General features: G+C 36.2%; 1 long non-coding RNA gene across 23 annotated transcripts in view; it reads left to right on the top strand.

Moving 5' to 3' along the window:
- LOC147349191 (uncharacterized) overlaps window positions 1-24337 on the top strand; it is a 284621-nt gene that overhangs the window by 32317 nt on the left and 227967 nt on the right. For all 23 annotated transcript variants that reach the window (XR_015149550.1, XR_015149553.1, XR_015149555.1 and 20 more), the window contains exon 2: window positions 1018-1087. This is a non-coding gene — a long non-coding RNA (uncharacterized LOC147349191). The remainder of the gene's footprint in view (window positions 1-1017; window positions 1088-24337) is intronic.

Here is a 24337-nt window from a genome sequence, read left to right on the forward strand (position 1 = left end):
ATTCTGATGATGAAGACTGTCTGGCAGCTATTGATCAAGGCTAGTGAAAGATCTATGGCCACACCAGTCGGTTCAGAGACCTTCCGTCCATTATAGCAAGTTCCCCTTCTGGCTCTCCACTCTGTTGGCATACTAGCTGTAGTAACCACCCTTTCCAAATTCAAGATTTTATTATTGAATAAGCTTGGGTAATTTGGCCCTAAAATCCCATCAGAAACACCACATAGTTGGAAAATATGAGAAGCTAGTAATGGTACCTTCAGGTATTACTCTTAAAAAGCCAATATATGTCTGTCATATTTAAAATGAGTATATGGCAATTCAGTCTTGCAGTAGCCAAGGGATTTTTTTTTTAATTTTGATGAATTACTATTTTGTTGTATTACTTTGGCAGTCCTCATCTCAAGCAAGTATATTAACTGGCATTTATAGGATGGTTATCATTCTAAGAAAAATGATTTGGGATAAACAGGAGTAAAGATTAAGGAAAATAGAAGAGGAAATATAAGAATTAATGGTGCTGTCCCTTTCACAGAACGTTCCTCCTCTTTTCTTTGCTGTCTCTGCTTCTCCTGCATTTCTTTACCCCTCCCTGCTTCAGTCTGACTCCTGGGGAAGGGGAGGTGATGGTCTTTTAGTTGGTGGTTGCCTTCACTTGCGTATTTTCATGTGAAAAGTGTGGAGGACACAGCTTTAGTTCCTAATGATTTATGTGCCCTGTGTGAGGACACAGGTTTCTGTTCCTGGGGGCTTAGCCCGAAGTTCATACATTAGACCACCTTCCACCTTCTAGAGTCTCTTCTTATCCACACACCATGTAGCTAGGAAAAGAGATCTAATCAGGGACTAAAGATAACTTGGATAACTGTGACCCCTATGAAGGCAACAGGATGGAGAGTTGTTACTCTCCATATCTGTAAAAAAATCAATCAAACAAGGCATTAATCTGATAAATGTAAACACAGAAAGAGAGAAAAAAGTGCTGTATAACTTAATTTTGTTGTTGTTTTGTTGCAGTGCTAGGAAAACCAGCTCTCTTTGGATCCCCAGCAAAACTATTGCCCTGAGAAGCTACCCAGGCCTAAAGGTACCTCTGTTTCTATCTATGTGAATTAAAGTTAATTGAGCTTAATATGAAATATTGACATAATATCTGGTTTAGCATTGTTGAGAATTAATAAGATAATGTATGCAAATCTCCTGATATATTTTTGGCACTTAGCAGGCATTTATTTAATGATAGATCTTATTAAGGTTATAATTATCATAATCATAATTTGCCAATGAATCACTTATAATAAGAGCATCAGACTCAACATTTAATAAGTGAGCTGCTTTAATCTTTTAAGGAACATATACATCACTGACATAAACAATTAAGTTATCTTTTATTGTGGAAATAAAACACTAATAAATCAAGTCTAATATCCAGCTAAAATTAAAATATACCACAATGATTTTTTTAAATTTCAGAGATGCTAGTGGGGCCCGATAATTTACTGAGATATTAATTTGTGTTGTATTCTCCTTTGTACTCTCCGTACCCCATTGAAGTGGGTAGAGACACTGTGAGTCTTCGTGCCCCTTCCTTTGTTTTGCAGGCTAAGTAAGAGAAGCAGGTATACAACTGTGTTCCTGATTTTGGGGTTCTAGATACTTAATGTTCCTGAGGGTATTTTGCTGATAGAGAAGAGAAACAGGTGAATGGATTTTAAACTTGTGAAAAAAGGAGGGAAGCTCCCCTAAGATCCTAATTGATGCTAACATGAAAGGTATGCTGTGACTGACGTTCTTGAGACAGCAGGATGAGAGTTCATAAATATTGCGGGCAGTGTCTGAGTGTGAACCTTAAGGAAACAGGAGCTTGGACTCCATGGCTCCAACTCTTAGAACTGAAAAATCCAAGTCCTTATGATCTGGAAAGTTAGCTTACAGAAATGATGACACAATCAAGAAAAAAATTACACTTTGTTCAGTTTGTAATCACTGCTTAAGACTCCTTGATTCTTCTGTAAAGAGTCTCAATAATGACTGAGTGATTTTCCTAACAGGCTGTACAGGTTCTGAGCCTTGTTTAATCTGACTGAAAAATATAGATTTATTTGATGTGTTATCTCTTGCATAATAATTGTTGGGTGTAAAGTTCACATAAAAGAGAGTTTAGTATTTTATTTTTTCTGGCAATCCACTCTTTTTAAAATTTATTTTGCTGAAGTATGGTTGCTATTAATGTTGTATTAATTTCTGCTGTACAGAAAAATGACTCATTTACATATATACACATACATATGTTTATTTTTAATTTCCTTTCCTATCATGGCTTAACACAGGATATTGAATATAGTCCCCTGTGCTATACAGTATGACCTCATTGTTTATCCATTCTGTATTTAACAGTTCTCATCTGGCAATTCACTCATTTTCTTTCAGCTTTTAATTTTATATTGGAGTATATTTGATTAGCTGTGTTGTGTTAGTTTCAGGTGTGATTCAGCAAAGTGATTCAGTTACACATATACATGTATCTGTTCTTTTTCAAATTCTTTTCCCATTCAAGTTGTAACATAATATTGAGCAGAGTTCCCTGTGCTATACAGTAGGTCCTTGCTGGTTATCCATTTTAAATATAGCATTGTGTACATGTCAGTCCCAAACTCCCTAACTGTTCCTCCTCCCCACCTTCCCCCCAGTAGTTTAGTATTTTAATGTAACCATCTATCAACTAAAGATAACAAAGTACCAAAATAACCTTAAGTGTTGCATAAAACAAATTTGACATTTCTTCTTACTACTTATGATACTTTTTGTCTCTCTCAGTTAGACAAATCATGGCACTTCCATCTTAATCCTCCTATTTAACTGTAAATATAAGGAGCCCAACAGCTCAGCCAGGTTCTATGAAGAGCCCTCACTCTGTGCTACGTGAGTCACATATTATAGGAAATTGAAGACCTATATTAAAGACCATCTGGGCCTGTGGGTATAACTTTTCCTGGGTCCAAAATGGGAGATAACATGGACTTGTCCTTTGATGCCACTGCCTTCTTTCCTGCAACATCTTTAAAAGCCTATATTTAAAGTATTTGGTTTAAAAATTGGTTCAATTGAATTAAACATCAAGGGGGAGACAGAAGAAAGAAGATAGGTAAAGTATAAAATCCTCAAACTAACCTGAGATATATTCTGCAACAAAGATGTCATGCTGACGGGCTGGTTGATTAGAACAGACATTTTGAGTTCAGTGATCCAGCAGCCCTTAGGAATCCTGGGAGAGAGCTGCCAATTCTGAGAAATACATTTTTTTTTTCTGTTTGGTTTTACTGATTAGTTGAAACAGTATTGCCGAGGCCCAAATTTCAGTCACATCTTTATTGTTGCTCTGCCATTATAACGCTTCTAAGGTGTGTCTCTTCCCAGTCTTATCACTGATGCTCACCTCCTCATAGTGTCATGTGAGGAGGGACCACAGAAGCACCAGATTTCCACTTTAAGAAAACCCTGGGGCTTCCTGAACAGCTGCTTCTCAAAGCTGTTGATTTGCAGTATAAAAATTGATCCAAATGGTTTGTTCTCCATCTGTCTCGTGGCCTGCTCTTGCTCCTCCAATTAGGAGGTGCTAGTTAGCTCTGCTGGTAGCTCTTCTTTTGCTGTTTTCTCAATAAGCGGAATTGCATGTTGAAGGTATTGCCTCTGATCAGTCTAGCCCCTCTGCATTTGACCAGGGGAACACATAATCAACAATAATAACAACATAAATTTCTAATCTATACAATGTACATCATCCTTATTCTCATTTTTGGACATAAGAGTATCTAGAAGCTTTAAAAAAAAATTTCAGTGCACATGTGGATGGAGCATAAAACAGATCCCTGAGTGACCCATGTACAAAAGTAGGCATTGCATCTATTCCTGTCAACATACATAATAACTTAAAACAATATTTTAACTAGGTGATCCCTGATCACTTTAGTCAGGACTATGTCATTCTTCAGATAAACATCAGCTCTGAAAGAGTTTTCCTGAGAGCCTTACTTCTGTTTTCTACAATTTACATTCATTCCATAGACAGTGAATGTTGAATTGCTGAATGAATTGATTAATAAATAAATTCACCAATAATCTGTGGAAATGGAAGAGTTAGAAAATGGTAAATAGGATGAAAAACTTGTGTAAAGGAAACCATTACACTTTATGCCACCAGAAGCTTCTTTTAAGTAATGAAGGAAATAAAGTAGGGATGGGAAACAAAAATATTTTTTAAATAACCTTGTGGCATAAACTAATTTTTTCATGTAAATGTATATAACATTTTAAATAGTCATCCTGATATATCATTGATTTTATATTAAGTGGAAGATTTTAGGTTATAAGGTGGAAAAACTGTCTGGCAATGTTCACAGTCAACTGTTTGCAATGCTAATTTATTCCAGAAAGCTCAAGCTGAAGAGGATTAATGCTGGTGTCCATATATAACTGCATTTCAAGAAACAGTGACTATTGTACAGTAGGTACAAAGCTGAGTCAGCATCTTCCAGTTCTGACTGATAATTTTTTTTTTTTAATCCTGTTTATCTTCTCCCCTTGGAGCAGCTGAGGGATACATATACTTTTTATTAGGTAGAAAAGCAGTAATGGCTTTCTTAGTATCTGAGCTCAGCAGCAAAGAAGTCTGCAATTATAGCAAAAAGAAAAGAAAAAAAAAAAAAAACAAAGCTTGCCCCAGTTTTACTTAGAAGCCTGCAACTCGTGTTCATTTTTTCATGGAAAGAGACAGTGAACTGTATCCTCTATATGCAGTCTCTTGAGAAGGAATGATAAATCTGGCAGATACAATAGGCCAGCAGGAAAGTTAAGAGACCAGGAATTATAAGTAGCTAATTATGAGTATTCACTAGTTGATTTCACAGACTCTCTCTTAAAAGAAGTGAGTTATTATAGAATTATATTTCATCTAGCTCAATTTTTGTCCTTATTCATGAAATTTTTTATTCTACAAACTGAGTCACGGATGCACAAAAACAAAGATTAGAAAAAAGATACATGTATTTTTCTTCTAACTAGAATTTTTGACCTGTAAAATATATAATGTGGCATGATTATTCTCAAAAGATTGGATTTTAGCACAACTGTATCAGTTGAAGCATGGATAGTAAACAGTGATGGTTTAAATTATTATATAATATTAGAATGAAATCTGACCATTTCCAGTCCTGTGGCCACTGTTGAGTTTTCCAAATTAGCTGGCATATTGAGTGCAGCACTTTCACAGCATCATCTTTTAGGATTTGAAATAGCTCAGCTGGAATTCCATCACCTCCACTAACTTAGTTCATAGCAATGCTTCCTAATCCCACTTGACTTCACACTCCAGGGTATCTGGCTCTAGGTGAGTGACCACACCAGCGTGGTTTTCCGGCTCATTAAAACTTTCTATATAGTTCTTCTGTGTATTCTTGCCACCTCTTCTTAATATTTTCTGCTTCTGTTAGGTCCATACAGTTTCTGTCCTTTATTGTACCCATCATTGCATGAAATGTTCCTTTGGTATCTCTAATTTTCTTTAAGAGGTCTCTAGATTCTCCCATTCCATTATTTTCCTCTGTTTCTTTGAATTGTTCACTTAAGAAGTCTGTCTTATCGCTCCTTGCTATTTTTTGTAACTCTGCATTTAGATGGATATATCTTTCCTTTTCTCCTTTCCCTTTCACTTCTCTTCTTTTCACAGCTATTTATAAGGCCTCCTCAGACAATCATTTTGGCTTCTTGCAGTTCTTTTTCTTGGGGATGGTTTTGATCACTGCCTCCTCTACAATGTTACAAACTTCTGTCCATAGTTCTCCAGGCACTCTATCAGATCTAATCCCTTAAATCTATTTCTGACTTCCACTGTATAATATTAAGGGATTTGATTTAGGTCATACCTGAATGGTATAGTAATTTCCCCCACTTTCTTCAATTGAAGCTGATTTTCCAATAAGGATTTCATGATCCGAGCCACAATCAACTCCTCATCTTGTTTTTGCTCTCTGTATAGAGTTTTTCCATCTTTGGCTGGAAAGAATATAATCAATCTGATTTCAAGATTGACTATTTGGTGATGCCCATGTGTAGAACTGTCTCCTGTGTTGTTGGAAGAGGGTGTTTACCAGTGCATTCTCTTGACAAAATTCCATTAGCCTTTGTCCTGCTTCATTTTGTCTTCCAAGGCCAACCTTGCCTGTTACTCCAGGTATCTCTTTTCTGACTGCTTTTGCATTCTAGTCCCCTGTGATGAGAAGGACGTCTCTTTTTAGTGTTAGTTCTAGAAGGTCTTTTAGGTCTTTATAGAACCATTTGACTTCATCTTCTTTGACATTAGTGGTTGGGACATCAACTTGGATGACTGTGATATTGACAGTTTGCCTTGGAAACAAACCAAGACCTTTCTGTTGATTTTGAGATTGCTCCCAAGTACTGCCTTTTGGACTTGTTCATTGACTATGATAGTTACTTCATTTCTTCTAAGTGATTCTTGACCACAGCAGTAGACATAATTTGTTGTTCACTCACTCAGTTGTTTCTGACTTGTTGTGACCCCATGGACTGCAACATGCACGGCGTCCCTGTCCTTTAGCATCTCCTGGAGCTTGCTCAAACTTATGTCCATTGAGTCGGTGATTCCATCCGACCACCTTGTCCTCTGTCTCCCCCTTCTCCTCCTGCCTTCAATCTTTCCCAGAACCAGGGTCTTTTCTAATGAATTGGCTCTTCATATCAGATGGACAAAGTATTGGAGCTTCAACTTCAGCATCAGTCCTTCCAATGAATATTCAGGGTTGATTTTCCTTTAGATTGACTAGTTTGATCTCCTTGCAGTCAAGGGACTCTCAAGAGTCTTCTCTAACACCACCATTTGAAAAGATCAATTCTTTGGCCCTCAGCCTTCTTTATGGTACAAATCTCACATGGATATGTGGCTATCAGAAAAACCATAGCTTTGACTATACAGACCTTTGTTGGCAAAGTAATGTCTCTGCTTTTTAATATGCTGTCTAGGTTTGTCATTGCTTTTCTTCTAAGAAGCAAGCATCTTTAAATTTCATGACTGCAGTCACCATCTGCAGTGATTTTAGAGCCTAAGAAAATAAAGTCTGTCACTGTTTTCATAGTTTCCCCATCTATTTGCAATGAAGTGATGGGACAGGATACCATGATCTTGGTTTTTTGAATGTCGAGTTTTAAGCCAGCTTTTTCACTTTCCTCTTTCATCTGCATCATCTGAATTAAATTTGCCCTTTCCCATCCATTTTAGTTCACTGATTCCTAAAATGTCGATGTTCACTCTTCCACTTGCTATCTGGTCACTTCCAATTTACCTCGACTTATGCAACTAACATTTCAGGTTCCCATGCAATATTGTTCTTTACAGCATCCATCTTTAGTTTCTCCACCAGACATATCCACAACTGGGTGTCGTTTCTGCTTTGGCTCAGCCTCTTCATTCCTTCTAGATCTATTTCTCCACTTTTCTTCAGTAGCATATTTGACACCTACTGATATGGGGGGGGCTCATTTCCTATATATATATATATTTATATATTATCTTTATAAATTATATATATATATATATATATGTCAGTCTCTAAGTAACCTACATAAATGTATGTCTGACAAATAAGATGTTGGAAATATTTACCTTTGTAAAGTATTTAATGCTGCTTTATTTTTAAAGTTAAGATTAGTTGTATTTAATTTAGGGTGTCTATAGTTCATTGTTTGTTTTCATGTTTTAAGGAAAGTGCATCTGTGATTGGTGTAGTGTACTTTCAGATAGTTCAATTCTACTCAGTGTTTCAAAATTAATCGTATTGGTAATAAGTATGTAAATAAATTACTAGCACAAAGTCCTCTTGAAATATATATATATATATACACATACACACACACACTGAATGTGCTTTGCATGTATCTCACAATAGACATTATAAGCAGGCATATTTTGTGTGGTAAAACAAAAGCAATTTTTCTATGCATATATTTATAAGCTATGAATTTTTCAACTATAATTTAATTATAAATTAATAATATTAGAAATGTTTTAGCTGTAAAACAATTTGCAAATTATGATATAAAATATGAGAGGCAGTCCAGGCTATATAGTTGCTCAAACATGTCAGCAGGAATCTGAGCAACTTCCAGCTTTCTGTTCTTCCCAGTCTCACTGTTTTGGCTATAGACTTTATACCAGTTGCAAGATGATTATCATATCTCTAGATGAATCTCTTCCCATTAGCATCCCAAGTATGAAGAAGAAGAGGTCAAAGGTTTGGTCTTTGGTTTGTTGCTGTTTTCTCTATGAGACTTTATTAGGGTCCTTTAACCATTCTTTCCCTCTCTTTTACCATATTTGAGTCACATGGTAGCCCCTAGTTGGAGGATGCCAGGCAAAGACACATCTGGCCAAAGGGAAGGCAATTGATATAACTGGCTTGGCTTGACTATGGTTATTTTGGAAACTTGGGAATATTGTTGACCTATAAATCTGTTGACTCTAATAGAAAGAAGTGGAAAAGTGGGGAAGGATAACTGCAGGTTAGTCAGTATATTTTGTGTACAACAGAAATATGAGAATAAGAAACATATAATTTTTATTTGATTTTGAGCTTTTATATTAAATATTCTTTAGTGAAATGTAAGATTGCAAAACTGAGTCTGACATTGTCATTGAGTATTCTAAGATATTACATTTTATTTATTTAGTGACTTTATTATTAGATTTTATAGATTCTATAATTTTGTTCCATTTAAAGTTATTACAAAATAATGGCTATATTTCCCTGTTCTTTACAACATGTAATTATTGCTTACCTATTTTGTATATAGTGTGTTGTATCTCTGCATCCCACACTCCTCTCTTCCCCTCCCATTCTTCTGTCTTCAAACTGGTATCCACTAGTTTGTTGTCTACATCTCTGAGTCTGTTTCTGTTATATACAGTCATTTATTCTGTTTTTAGATTCCATGTAGAAGTGATAATATACAGTATTTTTCTTTATCTGACATTTCACTAAGCATAATACTTTCTGTTGTTTGTTGTTTGCTGAGTCATGCCTAACTCTTTGTGACCCCACAAACTGTGGCCCACCAGGCTCCTCTCTAAGTTCATATTGTTGCAAGTGGCATAATTTAGTTATATTTTATGGCTGAGTAATATTCCATTGTATTTATATATGCCACCATTCTGTATGGTGACTCAGATGGTAAAGAATCTTCCTGCAGTGCAGGAGACCCAGATTTGATCCCTTGGAGAAGGGAATGGCAACCCACTCCAGTATTCTTGTCTGGAGAATCCCATGGACAGAGGACCCTGGAAGGCTACAGTCCATTGGATTGCAAAGTGTCAGATATAACTGAGTGACTAACTTTCATGTTTATCTTCTTTATCTATTTATCCTTTTAGGGACGATTGAGTTGTTTCTCGGAGAAGGCAATGGCACCCCACTCCAGTACTCTTGCCTGGAAAATCCCATGGATGGAGGAACCTGGTAGGCTGCAGTCCATGGGGTCGCTAAGAGTCAGACACGACTGAACGACTTCACTTTCACTTTTTACTTTCATGCATCGGAGAAGGAAATGGCAACCCACTCCAGTGTTCTTGCCTGGAGAATCCCAGGGACAGGGGAGCCTGATGGGCTGCCGTCTATGGGGTCTCACAGAGTCAGACACGACTGAAGCGACTTAGCAGCAGCAGCAGCAGCAGAGTTGTTTCTATGTCTTGGTTATTGTAAATGATGCTGCTATGGACATTGGGGTACATGCGTCGTTAGTGTTTTCTTTCTTTTTTTTTTTTTTTTGACATGAACCTGGAAGTGGAATTACTAGATCATGTAGAAGTTCTTTCTTTAGCTTTTTGAAGACTCTCCATAATGTTTTCCATAGTGATTGCAACAACTTACATTTCCACCAACAGTGTACAAGGGCTCTCTTTTCTCCTTGTTCTCACCAACATTTGTTATTTGTAGATAGGCATTGCAAAAGTGTGAGATAATGTCTCATCGTGGTTATGATTTGCACTTGTCTAATGATTAGCAATGTTGAGTATTTTTTCATATCTTCTGACTATCTGTATGTCTTCTATGAAATATGTCTGTTTAGGTCTCCCATTCATTTTCTAATCAGAGTTTTTTTTGCATTGAGCTGTATGAGCTATAAATATATATTTTGGATATTAACCCCTTATTGGTGATCTCATTTTCAATATTTACCATTCCATAGACTGTATTTTCATTTTAAGACATTATGTTCTGCAGTACTATACACAAATCCCTTCAAGTTCTTTAATGGGTTATAATATTAATAGAAAACACATCATTCCTCAGTTATTATTTCAGAAAGCAAATAATTTTTAAAGTAATACTTTTTCAAATACTTGACTAAAAAATAGGCTGACTACATTTATATTAAAAATTTACTTATGTCTTAACTATGATTTTGTATAATAAATATATATTTTAAAGTCAGGTGAAAGAGGTTAAGTCTTGGTTTATTTAAAATTACTTTTTTCTGGTGCTAAATAAGTTTAGTCAGCAATACTCTCTGTGTGGGTACATAAAATAATGAATATTTCATTCAAATATAATGCTGAAATTTTCACTGGCTTTCAAAAAGCATCAAATTTTGGCTTAAAGCCCAGATGTTTCTTAAGATTCTAGCCAGTAAAATCTGTTTGAAATTGTGAGGCAGGATGGAGGGTAAGGAAGTAACCAAAGTGCTTGATATTATAAACTTTGTAATTTGGCTGATAAATCCATTACTTGTAGTTATGTGTAGCACTATGATGGTTTTCAAATTATTTAATTATGACAATTAATAATAAAAAGTACATAATCTCTAAGAGAAAAATGTTTTAAAAACAGGTTCGATGAAGTAGGTAGGTAGATAATTTGCAAAATTTTAAGTCCTTCATCTCAGTCTCATTAATAGTCACAGAAAGACCTCTGGTAAATAATAGACTCTTGAGATAATGAGGTTCTTTACTGCAGGACAATAGAGCACCATTGGGGTTACTCTTTTAAGCCTTATTTTCTATTTGGATTAGTTTATCTCTGATAATTTCAAGTCTCCCTTGGGATCAGGAGAGGAAGCTTAACTGAGGATAATAACTGTAGAATAGAATATGGCTAAGTGGTCCTAGTAGGGATAGACCTACTCAAAAGTTTTACTAAACTTTATACCTATACAACTGGGCCCTGAAGCTTCTGCATATGGCCAAGTAATGAGACTCAGTAGAAGCTTTTTTTTTTTTTTTCACTTTCCTAATGCGCCTGCTGCTGCTGCTGCTGCTAAGTCACTTCAGTCATGTCCGACTCTGTGAAACCCCATAGATGACAGCCCACCAGGCTATGCCATTCCTGGGATTCTCCAGTTAAGAACACTGGAGTGGGTTGCCATTTCCTTCTCCAATGCATGAAAGTGAAAAGTCAAAGTGAAGTCGCTCAGTCGTGTCTGACTCTTAGTGACCCCATGGACTGCAGCCTACCAGGCTCTTCCATCCATGGGATTTTCCAGGCAAGAGTACTGGAGTGGGTTGCCATTACCTTCTCCTCCTAATGCCCCTAAATTTCCCTATAAGTGTGTTTAAGGAAGGCCAGTCTTTCCAGGCCTGCTTCTTGAGAAACTTATATGCAGGTCAGGAAGCAATAGTTAGAACTGGACATGAAACAACAGAGTGGTTCCAAATAGGAAAAGGAGTGTATAAAGGCTGTATATTGTCACCCTGCTTATTTAACTTATATGCAGAGTACATCATGAGAAAAGCTGGGCTGGAAGAAGCACAAGCTGGAATCAAGATTTCTGGGAGAAATATCAATAACCTCAGATACGCAGATGACACCACCCTTATGGTAGAAAGTGAAGAGGAACTAAAAAGCCTCTTGATGAAAGTGAAAGAGGAGAGTGAAAAAGTTGGCTTAAAGCTCAACATTCACAAAATGAAAATCATGGAATCCGGTCCTATCACTTCATGGAAAATAATGGGGAAACAGTGTTAGACTTTATTTTTGGGGGCTCCAAAATCACTGCAGATGGTGACGGCAGCCATGAAATTAAAAGACACTTACTCCTTGGAAGGAAAGTTATGACCAACCTAGATAGCATATTCAAAAGCAGAGACATTACTTGCCAACAAAGGTCCGTCTAGTCAAGGCTATGGTTTTTCCAGTGGTCGTGTATGAGTGTGAGAGTTGGACTGTGAAGAAAGCTGAGCACTGAAGAATTGATGCTTTTGAACTGTGGTGTTGAAAAAGACTCTTGAGAGTCCCTTGAACTGCAAGGAGTTCCAACCAGTCCATCCTAAATGAGATCAGTCCTTGGTGTTCTTTGGAAGGAATGATGCTAAAGCTGAAACTCCAGTACTTTGGCCATCTCATGCAAAGAATTTACTCATTGGAAAAGACTCTGATGCTGGGAGGGATTGGGGGCAGGAGGAAAAAGGGACGACAGAGGATGAGATGGCTGGATGGCATCACCGCCTCAATGGACGAGTTTGAGTGAACTCCGGGAGATGGTGATGGATAGGGAGGCCTGGTGTGCTGCGATTCATGGGGTCGCAAAGAGTCAGACACCACAGAGCAACTGAACTGAACTGAATTGAGTCTTTCCAGGTGGCGCAGTGGTAAACAATCTGCCTGCCAATGCAGAAGATTCTGGTTTGATCTCTTGGTTCGGAAGATCCCCTGGAGAAGAAAAGAGCAACCCACTCCAGTATTCTTGCCTGGAAAATTTCATGTACATGTTCAAGGTAAAAAGAGTATTGTGTAAATATCTCAGAGGAAGTTACCATGAAATACAAAACATCATCAAAAGGTGTAAAAGAAAAGATGTTTCACAAGGTAAATCAAAGCTATAGATCATAGAATCTTTCCTCTGGCTGTTGTCATATTTTCACTCTGCTTAACTCTTGTCTATTTATCCTAGTAAAATAGGAGCATCTTAATATGAATTTATATGAAAATACAAGAATTAGTTGATGTTTTCTTTTACACAAAATGAAATAACTCAAACTTGGGGCACATTATTGTTTAACTGTTTAGACCTGTTTCTTTCCCTGTGAGATGAAAATTTCTTTCAGAATATGTGGGTCAGATAATGAACTTTTTCCAGAAGTAATACGTGACTAATAGCTCACATTAATGACCTTTATGGATGGAATTGTCAGTTGAAAACAATTCACTTATTTTTTTTATCAAGAATTGAAGGCCATAAGGTTTTTTTCACTGCTGCTGCTGCTAATTTGCATCAGTCATGTCCGACTCTGTGGGACCCCATAGACGGCAACCCACCAGGCCCCGCTGTCCCTGGGATTCTCCAGGCAAGAACACTGGAGTGGGTTGCCATTTCCTTCTCCAATGCATGAAAGTGAAAAGTGATAGTGAAGTTGCTCAGTCGTGTCTGACTCTTCGAGACCCATGGACTGCAGCCTACCAGGCTCCTCCATCCATGGGATTTTCCAGGCAAGAGTACTGGAGTGGGTTGCCATTGCCTTCTCCTTTTTTTGCTAGTAGCTTTAAATCCTTCGAGTGACTGTATTCATCAGGGTCAAGTCAGGAATAGAAACCATGCCAGTTATTTTTGGAGATAATTTAAGGTAAAGAATTATTAATACATATGTTACGACATAATGATGAACCTTGGCAACATTATGCTACATAAAATAGCCAGATATAAAAGGACAAATATTGGATGATTCCACTTATATGTTGTATCTAGAATAGTCAAATTCATAGGCACAGAAAGTAATATGGTGGTCTTTAAGCAGTGAAGGAAGTGGAGAATGGAGAGGTATTGTTTTTTGTTTGGGTTTATTTTTTATTTTTTTACTATTATTTATTGTATAGATTGAAATCTAATGTTGCTATTAGAACCAACTGCCTTTGTTGGTATGAACAAACATTGTTGGGGTAACCCTAGTAATAGCAGTAGGAAAGAGTAGAGCCAGTTCCTTTCTGCTTGAGCCCAACGGGGAGCCATTTGGCCAAAGAGAAATGCAGTTTGCAGAATCCTAGGCCCAACAATCAACAAGTAGAGTATACAGTGATAGGCAGGGAAATGAGAGACCAAATATTAATAACTGTTGCAGTCACCTTTGAGTTGCTGTAGATTCTAGCACAGTATCATGGACCAGAATCATATCATTAGAATCACAGTATCATATCATTAAATATTGTATTAATGAATAAACAAATCCTTATTGTATGCCCATACTCTTTTCTTGATCTTTTGATGTAACATTATGAATACTGAGGTCTGTGATTTTCAAGAGTTTGTATAGATTTTATTTTAAAAGTTGCTTATGTTTATAAGTTTTAAATGATACATGGTTTGTATAATTAAAAATATTTTTAAACTACTGTCCATAGGCTTAGAACATGACTGATTCTTTCCATTTTATTTCTGGTAAATATTCCAGAGTTTCTAATTCCTGCACAAACATCATCACCATCTCATTATCAAGACATTAAAGACACCTGTGAGCACTTTGCAGCGTGGGCAACAAATGATCTTTTTAACAATACATTTTAATGGAGAGTTTACTGCTGATTAAAACCACCTTTCAAACATCCTGCAAATAAGAAAAACTGATGGAAATGCAATGAGGCCAAGGTTAAAGGTGAACTAAGACTTTTATCAATTATGTCAGTTTAATGGTTAAAATGCATGAAAGTGATGAGACATTCATTCAACAATGAGTTTATATTCTGTTCACTCATGCAGCTATTCTTCATCTTCTAATGATATGCTATATTGAAAATAATTATAAAAGACAAAAGATAGTTTTAGAGATGAAAATAAAGCAAACAGGTAGCTTTCATTGTGTAGCCCAGATCCATAAGCGTGAGGAAAAACAATCTTCTTAGGAATGTCGGCAATCTTTGCTTTCTGGTTCCTGCTTTCCCAAACAATTATAAATACTGCTATTTTGTTTTATGTGTTATTGATTTTTATATTTACAGTTTAGACAGTAAGTGCTATGTAATTATCAGAATGGAACAAATACAAAATATCTTAGAAAGGCATTAAAATATCAAAAATGCATTAGTTAATGCAATTGAATGATTCAATTCCATACACAGACATGACTACATGTTGCAGAACACATATTAGTTCCCGCATCAGAGACTAAAATATCTGATGTTCAAATCCCGACTAAGTCCTCTGGGTCAGTGGCACAACTTAGTTAAGGTCAGATTCCAATAGTCCCATCAAGAACCACTTTTAATTATTCTTACAGCAGCATTTCTTTCTTTCAGGCACTCTTGTCCCCTTCTCATTAGGTTTCACTGATTGGTAATAACTTCACTCATCAGGAATTGTTGACTGCACATCCGGATCAATCAAAGGTCAAACTCACAGAGATAACTTTCTTAGCGTAATATTCCCCTAATAGTTTGGTTTCAAACTTGGATGGATTCTATTCCTATAACTGTACTTTTCGGTCCTTTGAAGTTCATCAGAATCATGGAGTATTGCCAGAAGTATATTATAATTTCAGTAAATTGAGAATTTGGGAGTTTGTATCTTACCTAACTTCACTGAATTTATTCATATAACATAATTAATAATGATTTGCTACTTGTAGTTTAAGCAGGAGGCACTTAATGAGCCCTTAATATATCTAGGTGCTCAGATTCTATATGGAATATCTTATTTAATATTGATAATATCCAGTAATGAAACTGTTATTCTGTTTATATGAAACAACTAAAGGTTAAAGATCTAAGGAGTGAGTATTATTCAGCCTTAAAAAAAAGCAAATTCTGGATAAAGAAGATGCAGTCTGTATATACAATGTAATAATACTTGGCCACAAAATGAATGAAATAATGCCATTTTCAGTAACGTGGATTCAGCTAGAGATTATCATACTAAGTAAAGTAAGTCAGAAAAACAAACAGCATGTGATACAACTTATATGTAATCTAAATATGACACAAATGAATGTATCTATGAAACAGTCATGGACATAGAAAAGAGACTTGTGGTTGCCAAGAGGGAGAGGGTTGAGAGAAGGATAGAGTGGAAGGATGGGGTTAACAGATGTAAACTATTACACATAGAATGGATAAACAATAATGTTCTGCTATGTAGCAGAGGGAACTATGTTCAATATAGTGTGATAAACCATAATGGAAAAGAAAGTTAAAAGAAGAATGTATATTTATATATACAATGAATCACTTGCTGTACAGCAGAAATTAACACAACATTGTAAACCTACTATACTGCAATAAAAAATAAATGTTAAAAAAATCTAAAAACAAAATAAAATTCTGTCATATGCAGCAATATGGATGGCACTGGGATAGTGCTAAAATGAAATCAGCTAGTCCTCTAGGGATAATTACTGCATTATTACACTTATATGAAGTACATTCTAATAGCAAAAATTGTCAGGTGGAGCAAAAAATTAAACTATGTCACCTGTAGGTGCTTAATTTTAGAGTTAGGTTGAAAAGATTGAAACTTAAAATATAGATAAAAGGTATAAGTAGCACTCGTAAGTGAGCTAGAATTATTGTGGTAAAATCAAAATACTTAAAGAAAAAATAATGCTAGAAGAAATGATGGACATTTTGTAAAAATAAATGTCAGTTTTTAATGAAAATAACACAATTATAAATGCGTACAGCAAAAACCAGGTTCCCTATACAAAAACCAAACACTAACAGAATTAAAGAGAAAAATAAATAACTTAAAAATAATGATCAGAAACTTCAATTAACCAATCAATATTGTATAGAAAAATTAGGCAGGAAAATAATTTATATATAGTGATAGTTTCTACATGTTTGTAACTAGTATATATAAATACACTTTAAAGTATTTTATTAAAAAATGTTACTATAATCTAATATTATAATTAACTTTATAATTATACATAGTCATATTTAGATAATAATCATTCAGTTCAGTTCATTCCGGTCACTCAGTCCTGTCTGACTCTTTGAGACCCCGTGAATCGCACTACCCAGGCCTCACTGTCCATCACACCTCCCGGAGTTGACCCAAACTTGTGTCCATCGAGTTGGTGATGCCATCCAGCCTTCTCATCCTCTGTCGTCCCCTTCTCCTCCTGCCCCCAATCCCTCCCAGCATCAGGGTCTTGTCCAATAAGTCAACTCTTCCAATGAGGTGGCCAAAGTACTGGAGTTTCAGCTTCAGCATCATTCCTTCCAAAGAACACCCAGGACTGATCTCCTTTAGAATGGACTGGTTGGATCTCCTTGCAGTCCAAGGGACTCTCAAGAGGCTTCTCCAACACCACAGTTCAAAAGCATCAATTCTTTGGTGCTCAGCTTTTTTCACAGTCCAACTTTCACATCCATACATGACCACTGGAAAAACCATAGCCTTGACTAGACGGACCTTTGTTGACAAAGTAATGTCTCTGCTTTTTAATATGCTGTTTAGGTTGGTCATAACTTTCTTTCCAAGGAGCAAGCGTCTTTTAATTTCATGGCTGCAGTCACCATCTGCAGTGATTTTGGAGCCCCCAAAAATAAAGTCTGACACTGTTTCCATTGTTTCCCCATCTATTTCCCATGAAGTGATGGGACCAGATGCCATAATCTTAAGTTTTCTGAATGTTGTTTTAAGCCAACTTTTTCACTCTCCTCTTTCACTTTCATCAAGAGGCTTTTTAGTTCCTCTTCACTTTCTGCCATAAGGGTGGTGTCATCTGCATATCTGAGGTTATTGATATTTCTCCTGGCAATCTTGATTCCAGATTGTGCTTCTTCCAGCCCAGCATTTCTCATGATGTACTCTGCATAGAAGTTAAATAAGCAGGGTGACAATATGCAGCCTTGACGTACTCCTTTTCCTATTTGGAACCAGTCTGTTGTTCCATGTCCAGTTCTAACTGTTGCTTCCTGACCTGCATATAGGTTTCTCAAGAGGCAAGTCAGGTGGACTGGTATTCCCATCTCTTTCAGAATTTTCCACAGTTTATTGTGATCCACACAGTCAAAGGCTTTGGCATAGTCAATAAAGCAGAAATAGATGTTTTTCTGGAACTCTGTTGCTTTTATGATGATCCAGCAGATGTTGGCAATTTGATCTCTGGTTCCTCTTCCTTTTCTAAAACCAGCTTAAACATCAGGAAGTTCACGGTTCACATATTGCTGAAGCCTGGCTTGGAGAATTTTGAGCATTACTTTACTAGCGTGTGAGATGAGTACAGTTGTGCAGTTGTTTGAGCATTCTTTGGCATTACCTTTCTTTGGGATTGGAATGAAAACTGACCTTTTCCAGTCCTGTGGCCACTGCTGAGTTTTCCAAATTTGCTGCCATATTGAGTGCAGCACTTTCAGAGCATCACCTTTCAGGATTTGAAATAGCTCAACTGGAGTTCCATCACATCCACAGCTTAGTTCAAGTGATGCTTTCTAAGGCACACTTGACTTCACAGTCTAGGATGTCTGGCTCTAGGTGAGTGATCACACCATCGTGATTATCTTGGTCTTGAAGATCTTTTTTGTACAGTTCTTCTGTGTATTCTTGCCACCTCTTCTTAATATCTTCTCTATTAGATAATTTCTAATCTAATATTTAAAATTACATAATTTTTTCTTTGTAATATTTATACATTTTTATTTTTTACATTAATAGTTGGTATCTGTAATAAAATGCTGGACAGAAATTGTTCCAAACACAAAGAGAAAACTATTAAACTTTCAGCAATAAGTAATTATTTTAAGAATTTATAGTTATGATTTTTATCAAATATTCTATATCACTGCATAAATATTTTCTATTTTAAAATTAAAAATATCCTGAATTAATTGATTTTTAATATTAAATTAGTTTTCATTCCTAAAATGCAATGCACAATCTGATCATGGTATACTATGTTGTTATGTATTACTGTCACGACCTTATTTGAGATTTATATTTTTCAGTAAGATCGGCTTGCAATTTTCTTTTCTCATTATCTCCTTACTTGGTTTTTCTAGCTCACTATTTGGTTGTGCATCAGTTTATAGGTGCTTTGCTACTGCTGCTGCTAAGTCACTTCACTTGTGTCCGACTCTGTGCGACCCTATAGACGGCAGCCCACTAGGTTCCTCTGTCCCTGGGATTCTCCAGGCAAGAATACTGGAGTGGGTTGCCATTTCCTTCTCCAATGCATGAAAGTGAAAAGTCAAAGTGAAGTTGCTCAGTTGTGTCCGACTCTTAGCGACCTCATGGACTGCGGCCCACCAGGCTCTCCCGTCCCTGGGATTCTCCAGGCAAGAACACTGGAGTGGGTTGCCATTTCCTTCTCCAATGCATGAAAGTGAAAAGTGAAAGTGAAGTTGTTCAGTCGTGCCCGACTCTTAGTGACCCCATGGACTGCAGCCTACCAGGCTCCTCCGTCCATGGGATTTTCCAGGCAAGAGTACTGGAGTGGGGTGCTATTGCCTTCTCTGATAGATGCCTTAAGTAAGACAATTAGCTTAATATTAGATTAAGCCTTTTATTTCTAAGTTATTTCTTTGTCTTTATAAAGGTACTTTACTATAAATGCTTTATATTAGGAAAACAAACTCCCACTTGTTTTTAGCTAGTTATGGCATAGCTTATTTTTAATGATTTTCTTTCATTTAAAAAAAAAATTCTTGGATTTCATATGTCTTTTCTAAAGACCTTATTATTAAGTTTGTTGGTTTTATGCAATCTAAATTTTCTTCTTTATCTGGAACACTCAGTCTAAATTTATATTTACCTTAGTTGCTCTTTTATTGGGTCATACTTAAGTGCTTTCTACATTTTTGCCTGTTCTTTTGTTCATTTTCTCTTTCCTTTTTGCCTTTTTTAGAAGGATGAAATATGCTTTTTTATCATCACCCTTATATAATAGTATGAAAGTTATGATATAGATTTCTTATTTCTTTTCTTTTAGTGTTTATTCCTTTCTGGTAGCCAATTGACATTTCAAATCATGACTGGAGACATTGCAGATGGTATCTGTTCTGTCAGCTTGGGTTCGAAAGCAGGGCATGTAGATAGGAGCACCCAGCCTACTTATAATGATTGTATTGTGTATGAGAAAAACTTGGTTCTTATAAGCCACTAAGACTTTTGTTTATAATTATTGCAATATAACTTGGTATATCCTGATACATAAATTATTATCAGTGGTAAATATTATCATATAAAAATTAAAGGTGTGTATGTATGTGTAACTTGGAAGTAAATTATTGTAGTGGGCTGGAAAGATGATAATCCTATTTATATAGTAGCCTATTATTTAGTCAACATGTGTCTGTGGAAACATGGAATCATATCAAGTATATACTGCACTTGTAGCTCTTGGGGAAAAATTTGGAAGTAAAACACATGACTGAGACTTGATTTCTGTGGACATATTTGGTAAAGTAATACAAGAAATAAATCTATCTATCAGAAAATAATTGGCTAGTTTGAAAGCAAACCTGAAACAGACTAGAAGAGGTCTACAAATTTGGCAATTTGCAGGTGTGGAATCACCATCGCTTCTAATCCCAAATATTAAAAGTCAAATTGGAAAAATTACTTTCAGTAATAATTGCCAATTAAACTCAGCGTTATATCAAGGACCAAGTGAAGTATATAATGGCTACAGCCTATAGTTATAATCACTAAACCTATAAAAGTTTCTCAGAGTTAAGTAATTAATGATGTGTCATTAGATAAAACTACTTCACTTAGAACAAAGGACTTAATGGAAAGGAATGTCTTTCCTACTAAAGTCTGATAAAATAATCATAATTAAGAGATAGTCATACTGGAAGAATAACAGAAATATGAAAAGATGTAACTATATTTGACACTTGTGGTTTGTGGTTTAGTCACTCAGCCATGTCCAACTCTTGCGACCCTATGGACTGTAGCCTGCCAGGCTCCTCTTTCTATGGGATTCTCCAGGCAAGAATACTAGTGTGGGTTGCCATTTTCTCCTCAAGGGGATCTTCCTAACCCAGGAATAGAACCCGAGTTTCCTGCATTACAGGAAGACTCTTTACCAACTGAGCTATACTTAACTGTAAGAACCAAAACTATAAAATTTTTAGAAAAAACTAGATTTTTGGTTACACAACAGTACGATACCAATAGCACAAGTAACAAAAAAACAATTCTTAAGAGTTTTAAAAATTATAATTTCTTATATTTCAAAACATCAGTTCAGTTCAGTTGCTTAGTTGTGTCCAACTCTTTGTGACCCCATGGACTGCAGCAGGCCAGGCTTTTCTGTCCATCAGCCATGACATCACCCAGATTGTAACTCTGGGTGCAGCTATGAGTGTGTGTGTGTGTGCGTGTGTGTGTGTGTGTGTGTGTGAGTCACTCAATCTTATCCAACTCTTTGTGACCCCATGGGCTATAGATAACCATGCTCCTCTGTCCATGGAATTCTCCAGGCAAAAAGACTGGACTGGGTAACCATTCCTTTCTCCAGCCTTTCCTTTCCCAACCCAGGGATTGAACCCAGCTCTCTCACATTGTGGGCAGATTCTTTACGATCTGAGCCACCAGGGCAGCTATGAGCATGTACCTAGATCAAGTGGGCACAAAGATAAGTACTTTAGATTTATACTGACAAAATAATAATCAGCTTGTACTAAAAGATACAGTGACTTCAAACTTTTGAGAGGCAATCTTCCACAGGTTTGTTCTGTTTTATAGTTTTGTGAAGTGGGGTTCTGATTGTTCCTTGTGTCAGAATATTTTTTCAGGAATTTTTGTATAGAACATAACTTTGAAAAAGAGAGTGATTCCCTTTGTAGTGAAGGGCAGATATACTTACAGTGAGGAAAAATAGAGATAATATCTCCCTACAAGACACAGGTTGAGCATGCTTCCTTACCTTTTAAAGGAGATGGAGTGCACTAAACTTAGAAGTCTTCACCTGAAGCACAGTATGGTTCATATGCAGTGTCATCTGGCCTTTGCCTTGTCACCATGTGAGAATTGGGGCTCAGTGAACTGGAACAAAACAGGCTGAAAATCTGGCTATCACTACTTCCATACATAATAAGTTATTTTTCATCTCTGACTCAAGAGTCTCATATATTCTACCAGAATCCATGTTTCTTGCATGAAGGATAAAATTTACTCTTTACATTTCATGACAAAAACAGCCTTTATGCATGAAATAGATTGAGAAAACTCCAAACAGTCAGTATCAAGAGGACCAAAATGCAATTAAAGAACAAACCATTATACCTACTAAACTTTCTGTACAAAATTTAGAAGTGTCTCTGTTTTGGAATAGGACCAAAATACATTAAAAAAAATGTGCAATGGAATAGAAAACGCATATCCCAGTAGTTCAATCTTTTCACAAGAAACTTTGTTTGACTTAGAGATTACACAGCCCTGCAGAGGAAAGCATTAAATAATATTATATTCAGGAGCAATGGGGACAGTATAACATTTAGATTCAAATGATAAAGTTTTTGGAAAATAGTGTTGAATAACATTGACTTTGAAATTCAATCATGCATTTATCTAACAAAGTCTGAGGCAGGTCCATCTATAAATGTTTTATAATCTCCATCTATGGATGTTTTGTAAATAATGATTTAAACCATAACTTGTGGAGAAAGTGGATTACTATGATGAACCACTCAGTCTTTGTGAAGAACTTACTACCTACATTCATAAATATTTATCAGTGTGTATAAACACATACACAGTTGATTAAATTCATTAGATAAATAAAAATTTGACTAAAAATCTAACCTGGCAATTTTGTAGACTCATAGATAAGTTAAACGATTGCTTTTTAAATATAGTGTTGATATGCTATCTTTTCATACATTTTATCATCTAAATATATAATAGTGATTTTTTATTAGTTAATTATTTTATTTTTGGCTGTGCTGGGTCTTTTTTGCTGTGTGCAAGTTTTCTCTAGATGTGGCATGTGGGGACTGCTCTTCATTGCTTCTCATTGTGGTGGCTTCTCTTATCACGGAGCACAGGCTGTAGGTGCCTAGGCTTCAATAGTCGTAGCTAGTAGGCTCTATAGCTTGGCCTTGGTAGTTGTGTCGCATGGGCTTAATTGCTCCACAGTATGTGAAATTGTCCCAGACCAGGGATCAAAGCCATGCCCCCTGTATTAGCAGACTGATTCCTATACGACACATAAAATTCTGATTTTCATATTTTTTTAACCTGCAATATTGCTTAGTTCTGTTCCACATCTTAAACTGTGACATAATTCAGAGTAATTTTCACAATTATGATTAATAATGAGATTTTTAATCCCAGGAACAGTATCAAAAACTCTGTGAACCAGTTCTGAATTAATAAAATACAATATTACAAAAAGAATCAGAGATTGCTTCTTTAAAATATCTCTGGGTAGGGGAACTCAAATACATATATTTTGTTATGCAAGAAATAAATCCAGAGGAATTGAGAAAAATATGGGCCTTAGTCTCACAAAATTTTTAGTTTTGCAGGGTTAAAAGTTTTTATCTCACTTTATAATGTTACAGAAAATGTTTAATATTATAATTTAACTTAGTAGGACTTCAGATGATTATAGGTTCTACTCAGAGTGCTTATATATCTATTTAGAACTCTTACTTTCTTTTGGTATTTGCTTTATGTCCATGTAGAGTACTATAATATTTATTGTTTTCATAATATACTGTATAAAATAATACTATTTATTATATATGCTATAAGTAGATGATACACAATGAATATGCTAGACATTACTTTGCCAACAAAGGTCCGTCTAGTCAAGGCTATGGTTTTTCCTGTGGTCATGTATGGATGTGAGAGTTGGACTGTGAAGAAGGCTAAGCGCGGAAGAATTGATGCTTTTGAACTGTGGTGTTGGAGAAGACTCTTGAGAGTCCCTTGGACTGCAAGGAAATCCAACCAGTCCATTCTAAAGGAGATCAGCCCTGGGATTTCTTTGGAAGGAATGATGCTGAAGCTGAAACTCCAGTACTTTGGCCACCTCTTGCGAAGAGTTGACTCATTGGAAAAGACTCTGATGCTGGGAGGGATTGGGGGCAAGAGGAGAAGGCGACGACAGAGGATGAGATGGCTGGATGGCATCACTGACTCGATGGACATGAGTCTGAGTGAACTCCGGGAGTTGGTGATGGACAGGGAGGCCTGGCGTGCTGTGATTCGTGGGGTCGCAAATAGTTGGACACAACTGAGCGACTGATCTGATCTGATGTGATAAAGAATATCCAATTTGTATAGGAATTCATTTAAATAGACACTAAATGATTATTTCCTTTTTTTAGAATTAAAAATATCATAGTTTTTGTATGAGAAATGCATTTTGTAAAAAATTTAGAAGGAAAAG

This window comes from Bos grunniens, chromosome 21 (assembly GCF_055505025.1).
Source record: "Bos grunniens cultivar Pamir isolate PY7600 chromosome 21, Bosgru_T2T1.0, whole genome shotgun sequence".
Taxonomy (NCBI): domain Eukaryota; kingdom Metazoa; phylum Chordata; class Mammalia; order Artiodactyla; family Bovidae; genus Bos; species Bos grunniens.